The 10,568-nt window shown below is 42.5% G+C and overlaps 1 pseudogene; it reads left to right on the forward strand.

The window, feature by feature from the left end:
• The first annotated feature begins 515 nt into the window (after positions 1-515).
• LOC111763954 (small nucleolar RNA SNORA68) lies at positions 516-623 on the forward strand (annotated as a pseudogene).
• Positions 624-10,568: the final 9,945 nt, after the last annotated feature.

The raw sequence follows: 10,568 nt of genomic DNA on the forward strand, positions 1-10,568 counted from the left end.
GCTTCCTCCTCTTTACTCACATCATCTTCTGTATCTTCACATCGACCTTATCTGTACATTCACATCCATATGGCCCCCGGCCCCGTCCTTATCACCCCAAAATTACCAGACCCCAGGAACCATGGGTATTTTAAGGTTAAAGCAAAAACTATTTTTTCCAGACTCTTTTTAGAAACGTCACCTTGATAATTAGCTTTCTTTGTTTCAACTGGTATAAAATCTGAGAAAAAAACCCTTAATGGGGAGGCTGATTTGAGATTGTACAAGGCCAGTCTGAATCAATTCTCTTTTCCTTCCTAGCCTAGTTCTGGGTCGTCTCTTCGGCCGCACCCAGCCAGCGAGCCCAGCTGAAGACGAACCCCGCCTCTCTTCAACATCAGTCATTTCAACAGAAAGGATTTAATGTAAAGAAGTATTAGCTAGGTAAATGAAAAGGCGAAGAGGCAACAGAGTAACACCCCTGGGACTCGGGGTACAGATGTAAAAGGCAAAAATTGCGAAAACTTAGACGCTTGCTCACACCCAAACCCAAGAACCGCAGTTTTTCGTAACTGGTGTGCAGCCAGGGAGCCTTTGGGGGACTGTGCCGTGCCTCTCAGAGTGAACGTGGAAGGGCTACACCCCTGGGGGGCACTGCGCGGTGCGTGGGGGCTGACTGCGTTCCTCCCCATCCCACGCCCCGCCCAGACCGCGACGTGGGTGCCCCACAGCGCGCGCGCCCATTCCACCCAGATCACGAAGGTGGAGATCGCCGCCAGCAAACGCCGCCGGCCGCTGTCAAGCAGTTCCAGGACTTTCCAAGATCAAGTTCCCGCTGCCCTACTGCGTCCTGCGGTGCCAGCAGAAATCGCACTTGACCACCAAGAGGCCCAAAGCCTTCTAGCGGCCCCCAACTGGGACCTGCCCGCAAGCGCAAGCCCCCTCCCCTAAAACAAACAAACAAATTAGAAGCTTGGAGAAGGGGACCTAGGAAACCAAACATAGACACTGGAGGAGGGAGTGCTACTTGGCTGGGAACTCAAATTTGGGGGGGGGGGGGGGGGGAGGGGTGCGGCGGTGGCAGAGATTGGAGCTGACAATGACTTAATAATACTGGAACAGTCCCACAGCAATGTGGGCAAAAAACGAATTTTAGAGATATAAGCCTAGAGATAGGAATAAAGTACATGTTGGACATATTCTCAAGAGTAGACAATCCTTGGGGATGAGTGACCTAAGTTCAATTGTCCCTATTTTAATTTCCTAAGCTGCTCAAAGCAAATACCATGAAATGGGTCATGTTAAACAAATTCACTGTGAGTGAATTTATTCACTCATAGTTTTGAGGCCAGGAAAACGTCCAAATCAAGGCATCATTAAGGTGATGCTTTCTTCCCAAATTTCAGCAACCGGAAATCCTTCGCTCCTCTTTCACGTGCAAGGTGTGTGGTGTCTGCTGGTCTCTCCCTTTTCTTCCAGGTTTTGGTGATTTCAGCTTCTTGCTTCCATGACTTTCTTTCTCTTTGACAAATTTCATCCTTTTATAAAGGACCCCAGTAAGAAGATGAAGACCCATTCTGATTGAGGTGGGTCACAGCTTAACTGAGATAGCCTCATCAAAAGACCTGTTTATAATTGGTTGATACTCACAGAAATGGATTAAATTTAAGAGCATGTTTTTCTGGGGCACATATAGTTCCAAACCATCACAATTCCCAATGCCCAGGCCTACCCTCTGCAACCTTAACTGCTGGCCATAGACCATTGTCCAGGGGGATAAATATAGATCCTCTTTCTGGTATGTGAAATTTGGAACAAACATACATAAAACTTAGGAGTCATTAGAGCTAAGTTGCATAAATGGATCTACAGTCACTTCTGCCAAGGTCCTTGGAGCTGAGCTGGTCCTTCCCTTCCCATGTTCTTAACTGTTCAATTCTAGATTTGATTCTGTGACATAACCCAGAAATCTTCCAATACATTCTTTCTTTTCCTTAAGCTAGCCAGAGACACTTTCTATTGCTTAATATTTTTTCTAACCTTCCAGAGCTTACATTCCAGGGGAGTTTAAGACACTTTAAACAAACAACACCAACACTTAGGGTTGCTATGTGTGCTAAGAGAGGGCAGTAGAGTGAATAGACTGTGTGAGTATACAACAGGGGCATCTAAGTCCATGGGTTGGTACCAAAAAAGGGGGGGTGGGAGAGTAATGGGGTGGGAGGGTGGCAGATACTGCATACAGAGATAGGCTTTCAAGTCTGGATACAAAAGAAAGCATGACAAGTTTGTGCAAATGAAAGCAACTTACAATGCTGGCACAGAGAAGAGATGGGAATAGTGAGGCATCATGATGGTAGCTCATTTATTGGGAGTTTATTATGTACTGGGCACTATTCTAAGTTGTAATAGGTGGTAAGTGGTTTCGTCCTTGAAATAATCCAATGAGGTAAGTAATATTGTTGGGAAACAATTCTTCCTGGGACTAGCATTTTCTGCACATATCGTGAGCAAAAGCACTGAAAGCTTTTGTTCCAGACTAGGTTTTCAAGAATGTTTGTATAGCAAACAACCTTGGAAGAGAGAGGCTGTACCTCCCTCCAGAGCAGAGGATTTTCTTGCTATCTATTTTAAAAAGGATGTCTCCATAGAAGAGGTGGCATTGGATTGGGAAAAGTGGACATAATGGACAAAGGGTATGGGGAAAGGCAGGAAGAGATGAGAGGTGGAGGCGTCTTCGGGACATGGAGCTGCCCTGGATGGTGCTTCAGAGGTAATCACCGGACATTGTAAATCCTCACAGGGCCCACTTGATGGAATAGAGGAGAGTATGGGCCATGATGTGAACCAATGTATATGAGGTGCAGAGGTGCCCAAAGATGTACTTACCAAATCCAATGGATGTGTCATGATGATGGGAACGAGTGTTGTTGGGGGGGGGGAGAGGGGGGGTGGGGGGGTGGGGTTGAATGGGACCTCACATATATATTTTTAATGTAATATTATTACAAAGTCAATAAAAAATAAAAAAATTAAAAAAAAAAAAAAAAAAAAAAGGATGTCTCCCACTGGGGTAAAGTTCAGGCAGGTTTGCTCAGAGTCCATTTTAGAAGATTCAGGATTCCTAAACTCTGGGTTCATCAGCTGTGGTACAAACCCACTGCATGTGTAGCATCTACCTGGGGCTACACCCCATGGGTTTGGGGGGAAAGGGGAACCAATGTAAACATGAAGCTCCTGCTGTGAGTAACAGTCTTTTTCCTTTGATCCAGGAGTCTTGTATCTTCTTCCGGCACCTGTGTCAGTGGAAAGCTCTGTTCTACATGGTGATTCAGAAACTTAGGCTTCTTCTATCTTGTGGTTCTTTCACCCCCTAGGGCCTTATCATCATCTGTTTCCAGACAGAAGAAAGGAAAAGAAAGCATGGAAAAGCACATTTACTTCTTAAAAGCCAAGGCCTGGAAGTGACTTCCAACACTCTGGGTAACATTCCATTGGCAGAAGCTAATCACATGACCACAGCCAGAAGCAAGGAGCCTGTGAAATACAGCTGCTACTTCCTAGCTGGTTTCCAGCTGTTAACACAAATATCATACAATGGGTTGGTTTAACAACAGAGTCATTTCAGAGACTAGAAAGCTTGCTTCCTCCTGGGATTGGTATCTTCTAGCTGGCCCAGGATCTCTGGGGTTCTGTGGCTTTTCAGTTACATGGCAGCATATTCTTTTTGGGGCTCTATTGACTTCCAGCTTCTGACTGCTCCCTGTGGCTTTTCTTTCTCTGTCTAATTGCCTTTGCTTATAAGGACTTCAATCATATAGGATTAAGGCCCACCCTCATTCAGTTTAGACACATCTTAACTAATAAGATCTCCCAAGGTCCTATTTACAAATGGATTCACACCCATCAGATCAAGGGGTGGTAGCTGAACATGCCTTTTTGTGGGGGACATGATTTAATTCCCAACACTCATGATAACGCTGTCCTATTGTAACTGGATTTTGTCTAGGTTCTTGACTGTGCTGCAGAAATGAATTTCAAGAGCATGTCAGGTTAGGCCAGTAATTTATTAAGTTAGGGAGGGAAGAGAAATGGGAGAAAATGGGAGAAAATAACAGGTCCCAGGTAGAGAGAAAGGAGCTGAAAAATGATAAAGCAAGCTGATTTACAGACTACAATTTCACATTATAGATTACAAATACCCAGGGTTTACTTGCGTAATCCATGCAGGGCAACACGGTGAGAGCAGAGCGCAGAGGGCAAGAACAGGGGTCCAAAGGCAAGAAAGCAAGACAGCAGGAAGTCTTCGTGCTTGCTTTTTAAGCCATTAATTATTCTGCCCCTTTGCTAATGGCAGGGGAAGAGTTCCAGCTGTTTGCTGTTTTCATTGATTACCCCACCCATCAATCCCTCAGGAGGGCCCAATAATAAGGCCCCTGGAGAATATCTGGGGCTTCTCCTGGCTTTTGGAGGAAATCTTGTTCTGAATTGGATTTCTTGTGAGTCTTCCAGCAGCCATCTTGGGGTTATGGAAGTCCACATAGACTTCTTGCAAGGTTCCAGATCCATCTATTGATTCCTTTTCTTACTAGCCAGTTTCACTATGGAAGGAGCGCATGCATTTTGAAGAACAGCCAGTCAACTGGGCCACGGGAGTACCTCAAATAAATAGGATAACAGGTCAGATTTGCATTGCAGGAACATCACTTGGCTATAATACGGAAATTTGTCTGGAGAAAATAAGACAGGAGACCAGAAATAAACTAGGGATCTGTTGTAGCAATCTGATGGTGGACTAAGCCAGACAGGAGGAAATGAGGAGGAAGGATAGAAGTTGATAGAGTCAGGAAATAATTAAGAGGTAAAACCTACAACTCTTGTCTGCTAAAGTACATCCATCCTCCTGCCTAACCACGTTTGCTGTCCTCCTTCAACCCTGTCCCTGACTCTAATTCTCCTCATCTGTGATATGAACTTATGTTTCACCCTTGGATCCAGCATCTCTATAAGTCAGGTCACATTCCTGACACTGCAGATACAAGATAAGATATGGTGAATTCTCTCAAAGTGACAACAGGCTAGAGATGTCTTTAAAAATGGAGTGCCACCTGGGGCTAAGGAAAAGAGAAAGAAAAAGGGCCAAAAGGAAGGTTTGTAAGTCCTCTCTTTGTTTTTAAGATTGAGACCATGGGAGTGAATGACTTAGTGTGGGTGCTGGAATGTGTAGAGAGAAAAGCAGAGGAACAGATTCCAAGTTCAAATGCAAGAACTCTGGTGGCCAGCAAACATTCGAACTGTATCAATGCCTGCTACATGCTAGGCCTTGCACTATCCATTGGAATCTAAGGACAAAGAAGACACTATCCCCTAGTTCCTAATAGTCCAGCGGGGCACACAGATGAGTGCAGAGTGCAAAACAGAGTGATGGGCATTGTTTTCATTTTCTAGGGCTAACAGATCAAAGTACCCAGTTTAAACTGGGTGGCTTAAAACAAGTGGCATTTATTGTCTCACAGTTCTGGAGGCTAGAAGTCCAAAAGTAAGGTGTTGGCAGGACCCTGCTGCCCCTGAAGTCTCTACGGAGACTTGCCTCTCTCCTGGCTTCTGGTATTTCCCGGCAATCCTTGGTGTTCCTCAGCTTGGCAGCATGACCCAATCACAGCCTCCACCACATGGCCGTCTTCCCCCATCTCTCTGCGTCTCCTTTCTGCCTCTTTTAAGAACACCGTCCATCCCACTCCAGGAAGATCTCATTTTAACTTGCCTAATTCCATCTATAATGACCCTATTTCCAAATAAGACCAAATTCTGAGGTACTGGGGGTTAGGGTTTATTTTGGGGGGACACAATTTCATCTATAACAGGCACCATGATGGACCCGGGTTCTTGCCCCCAAGGAGCTGATACCTGAGCCTTGAAGCCCAAGTATGAGTCAGCCATCTGGAGGGAAGAGCAGGGTTGGAAGTAGAAAGAACATGGTGCCCTGACTGGAGGGGGCACAAACCTGCAGGAGAGGCAAGAGATGACGCCCATGAGGACGCAGGAGCCAAGGCAAGAACAGGCCTTTTTTATTGCACGTTGAGGAGTTTGGACTTTATCCTTAAAGTTTCAAAAAGGCCCTGGAAGGCTTTCTAGCCAATGTCTGACATGAAGGAACACCCTGGCAGCAGTGAGAAGCAGGGATTAGAGAGGCAGGAGGATGGAGACCGCTTAAAGGGCTTAGTGACCATCCAGGTGAGACGTAACAGAGGCCTGAGCCAAGGCGGTGACGATGGAGCAGATGACATTATGGACAGGGAGGCTGTCAGGGAGGCAGAATTTACAGGAGCCCAGGATTGTTTGCATCGGGGTGGTGAGCCAAACGGCACCTCTGAGGCAAGAGGCTCAGGTTCTCCCAGGAGGCAGAAGGTAAATAGCAAACCTCAGACATCAAAGGGCAGAATTGGATTGAAAAGTGAGTGGAAATTGACTCTGTCTAAAGCTGTGAAGACACAAAGGAAGATTTAGTTATATCCTTCACTCAGGGCAATAAAGAGGCCCTGGGTAACCTCAGTGAAGGTGGCTGCCTCCAGAAATCCACTGGGGGGTTGTGTGTGAAAATTCTATCTGGGAAAATGTTGCAGAGCTCAACTCCTAACTCGAAAGCCTGGCAATGTTTTTAGCTTTTGGAAGAAATACAAAATGATTCCAATTCACTCAGATGCACAGGTCCCATTTTAACTAATGGCCATGTTCTCGTTAAGCTGTGATTTGATTAAGTAGTTTAAAGATAGCTTATTTAATTTGGAGCCCTTTAGTCTTCAGAGTCAAATACATTTGAAACTGTGCTGTTTCTTGTCAAAACCTCACAGCCATCGCTGCCCGTCTCTAATTGGAGATTAAAATTAAAAACTGGAAAGAAGGAGAATTCATTTAACTATTAAGGGGGAAAGTTTCCCTATGTCTTAAGAGCTTGCCTTCCCTGAACTTGGCACTACCACTTTTTCATTTTCCTAGTGTTCAGAAAATTATGAGGGAGTGGTCTGCGGTAGAAATTTGAAGAAACAGTTTGATTAGAGGACTTAACAAGTCATTTGTGGTTATTCAGAAAACAGGATTTATTTTTCTAAGAAGACTGTCCTGGAGATGACTGCATCTCTATCCTACAGAACAGAGTTTCCTGGAAATTCAGATAAAGTGTTAAATATTTAAGAAACAAATTCCTATTTAATTTGACAAGGTTGAATGAGCATCTTACTGTAATGCCAAAACAGGGACCATACCCCGGCCGACAGGGCCCTTCCCAGAACCAACTTGGTGAGCAGCAGCAGACACCAGAAGTGGAGGACTGCAGAGCAGAGCACACGCCCTGTGGTCAGGCAGACCTGGGTTTGAGATCCACCTCTGCCACTTTTAGTCATATTGGCCATTTTACCCAATTGCCCTAGGCTTCATGGGAGCCGCTCTTCAACTCTTCAAGATGGAGGAATAGTTCCATATTGGGAAGACTGCTTCCCTGCCTCTTCCAATCTAAATGATATACAGGCTACTCCCCCTCAGGTGAGAAGCAAGTTAATTTAGTTATATCTGCTATTTACAGATAACATTTTATGTAACAAATTCTACCAAAGAGAAGATATTTTATCTTACAATGGGTGGGAAGTCCATGGGATTTCTAATCCTAGTTGGTGTACTCTCTGCTGTCATACCAAAAAGCTGCTAAATGAATTGGAAAACCCACCAGTGCTTTCATTTACTTTACTCTTTAAAGCAAGGAGGGAAAGAAAGAGTTCTAAGTACAGGGAGAAGCTGAGAGGATTACATTTTGGAAACTATATGCTGTATCATAAATACAGGCATGTGTTTCTCCCCAGTCACCATCCAAGGTGAAAAAGCATAAAGGGCACATCCCAAACACAAAGCTTCAGGAACTCACAAGCAGGCCTGTCAACATTAGCAAATTATAAGCAGATGAGTTTTGTTTATATGCATTTATGAAACTCCTCCTGGCCCAGATACAAAAGCTCATTAGGAATCAACAGTGTACTCTAAATTGTAGGCTGTGTCTCCTGCATGCCAAAACAAATGGCAGATTTTATGACTGTAAACAAACCAACTAAACTTATCATTTGACATCATACAGAATTATGCTGCAGATCATGCTCCAAAAAAAGGTAATTTGCCACCTTAAGTCTTATTTTCGTAAGTTGTTCGGACATTATACAGACAGAGTCTCCTACAGCATATACCCAATATGCAAAAATATTCCAGGTTTAAAATTCAGCTTCCCAAAATGCATTTGATGGCCCATGATCTCAGGGGTCTTTGTCCTTCTGGACCAGCTGCTGATTGGAGATCTTGGTTGCAAAGCACGGAGTCCACGATAGCCAGCTTAAGAAGAAAAGTAGTTTCTGGAGGATATTAGATAACTCCTAGCATTTCCCAGAAAAACCAGGTAACAGGATTTGGTGCAATGCAGACTGATGCCAGGCAGGTTTCACTGTGGGGAACCCTGCCCCCACTCTCTGAAAGGCTGCTGTCACTACACCCACTCAGTCACCCTCAACAGGAAGCAACTGCACACCTCAGCTGCTTTAAAAGGAACGCTTGTGTGGGTGGACCAATTGCCAGAGGCTGGTTCATCCTAGTTCAGTGAATGCTGGGAAATGAATTCTAACTCCTATACTGGGGAGGCAGAACTCTCATGAAACCATCCCCAAACATAGAATGATTATTTAAAAGGCAATGGCCTGCTAAAATATGACAGACATATCAACAATACTGTAAAGTATGTCTTTGGCTTTACCTTTCTTGAAAAACCATTTGGTTCATAAAAAGTCAAAGTTTCTAAGGATAAAAATATAATAGCAAAGTCTCTGCTGTTGTTGAATTGATTTATGACTACTGCATGAATTCTAAATTCAAATAAATGCATATGTCATTAACGAGCATTTTCCCAATAGCCCCAAATGGATCTGACTACCAAAGTTGATACAGCTTGTACAGTGATATTAAATAAGCAGTTTAAAAATGAAAAAGGTGATTTAGCACTTTATCCATTAGCCTACTCTAATTTTTCACCTGATTGCATGCCATGAGTCTTTCTACCAATTAAAACAGATAGCTTCTTCCTTTGCCTGGTAGTTTCCATTTCATGAATATCTTCTTCCACTTATATTTTTTCCCTGAAAAAAAAATGTTTTCAAAATTATGCTCAAAAATCACTCAGAGGATTAGGTCAGTCTATAAATCAGGGAAGGAGTCCTTGTATACATTGAATCCAACAGATTTTTAGATGAATCTGGTGGTGAATGAAATATAACTGAATCACCTCCAAGCATCCCGTTAAAATGCCAATGAATTAAAATATAGCTACCTAAGCACACAAATTATCGGTAGTCTAAACAGGAAAACACTAGAAGGCTTTCCATTAGAGTCAGGAATAAGAAAGTTCCATCTACTATTGCCACTATTATGTTACATTGTTCTAGAGGTTGAGATATAGTAGGATTAGGTAAAAATAGAGACAGATAGAGATAGGGGCATAGATTCATAAGCAGATATAAAAATTGGAAAGAATTAGCTTTTGCTGATGATATGATTATATCTTAAAAAAAAAAAAGAGAGAGAATCACCATCCTTCCCCACACACCCAAATCGCAAATAAAAGGGACTTCAGTGATATGACCAGGTACAAGACTTGTGAATCAATGGCTTCAACATATAAAGAAAATTCGTTAGAAAATGTCACAGACAAAAAGTTTTCACTTACAATAGCAACAAAAAAGGTAATAGATAAAAGGAATAAATCCAGAGGACATATATAAAGCCTTTAAAAAAAATATTTAAAAGCACGCCTAAGGCACACAAAGGAAGGTTTGAAAAAGTGAAACTCATAGCATGCTCTTTGCTGCAAATATATCAAGTCCCCTTAAGTTAACGCATATATTTAAAGTGATCCCAGTGAAAATATTGTCAGCATTCTTCAACTGGAAAAGTTGATCCCAGGAAATATTCACAAGCCAGAATATCCTGGAAAAGTTCTAAAATTAAGGATGATGACGGAGGACTATCTAAGATAAAGAAAACAACATGCATTGGTAAAAATTGAAAACCAGAAAAATATTATAGCTCATAAATAAATACAACTTGTTTATTTAATAACAAAATATAGAAATATATAGGGAATCCTTCTTTTGTTAACAAAAGAGAAAGCACACAAACAAAATTTAAAGACAGAGTAAACAATGAACACACAGTAAGCACAATCTAATGCTATAGAATGAAATAGAGTATTTTCATGAAATAAAGTATTTCATGGAAATATAAATTACCAATATTGATTCAGGAAATAGGAAAACTTGAACCGGCCAATAACAAAGAGAGAAGTCTAGCAAGGAATAACCTCCTCAAAGGCTCCATGCTGTGTTTATTTTAAAGACAACTTCTACTAAACTTTCACAGAATCATTAATTTCCCATGCCATGTCTGATATAAGGCAACAAAACGATGAAATCTACCCAGTCTGTGTTATGAAACTAGCTATCCTGAATTCCGAAAGCTGGGGTTGAGCTATAGTTTTCTTTGCAGCCTGTGATCTTTCATATTTT

The sequence above is a fragment of the Dasypus novemcinctus genome, chromosome 11 (assembly GCF_030445035.2).
Source record: "Dasypus novemcinctus isolate mDasNov1 chromosome 11, mDasNov1.1.hap2, whole genome shotgun sequence".
Taxonomy (NCBI): Eukaryota; Metazoa; Chordata; class Mammalia; order Cingulata; family Dasypodidae; genus Dasypus; species Dasypus novemcinctus.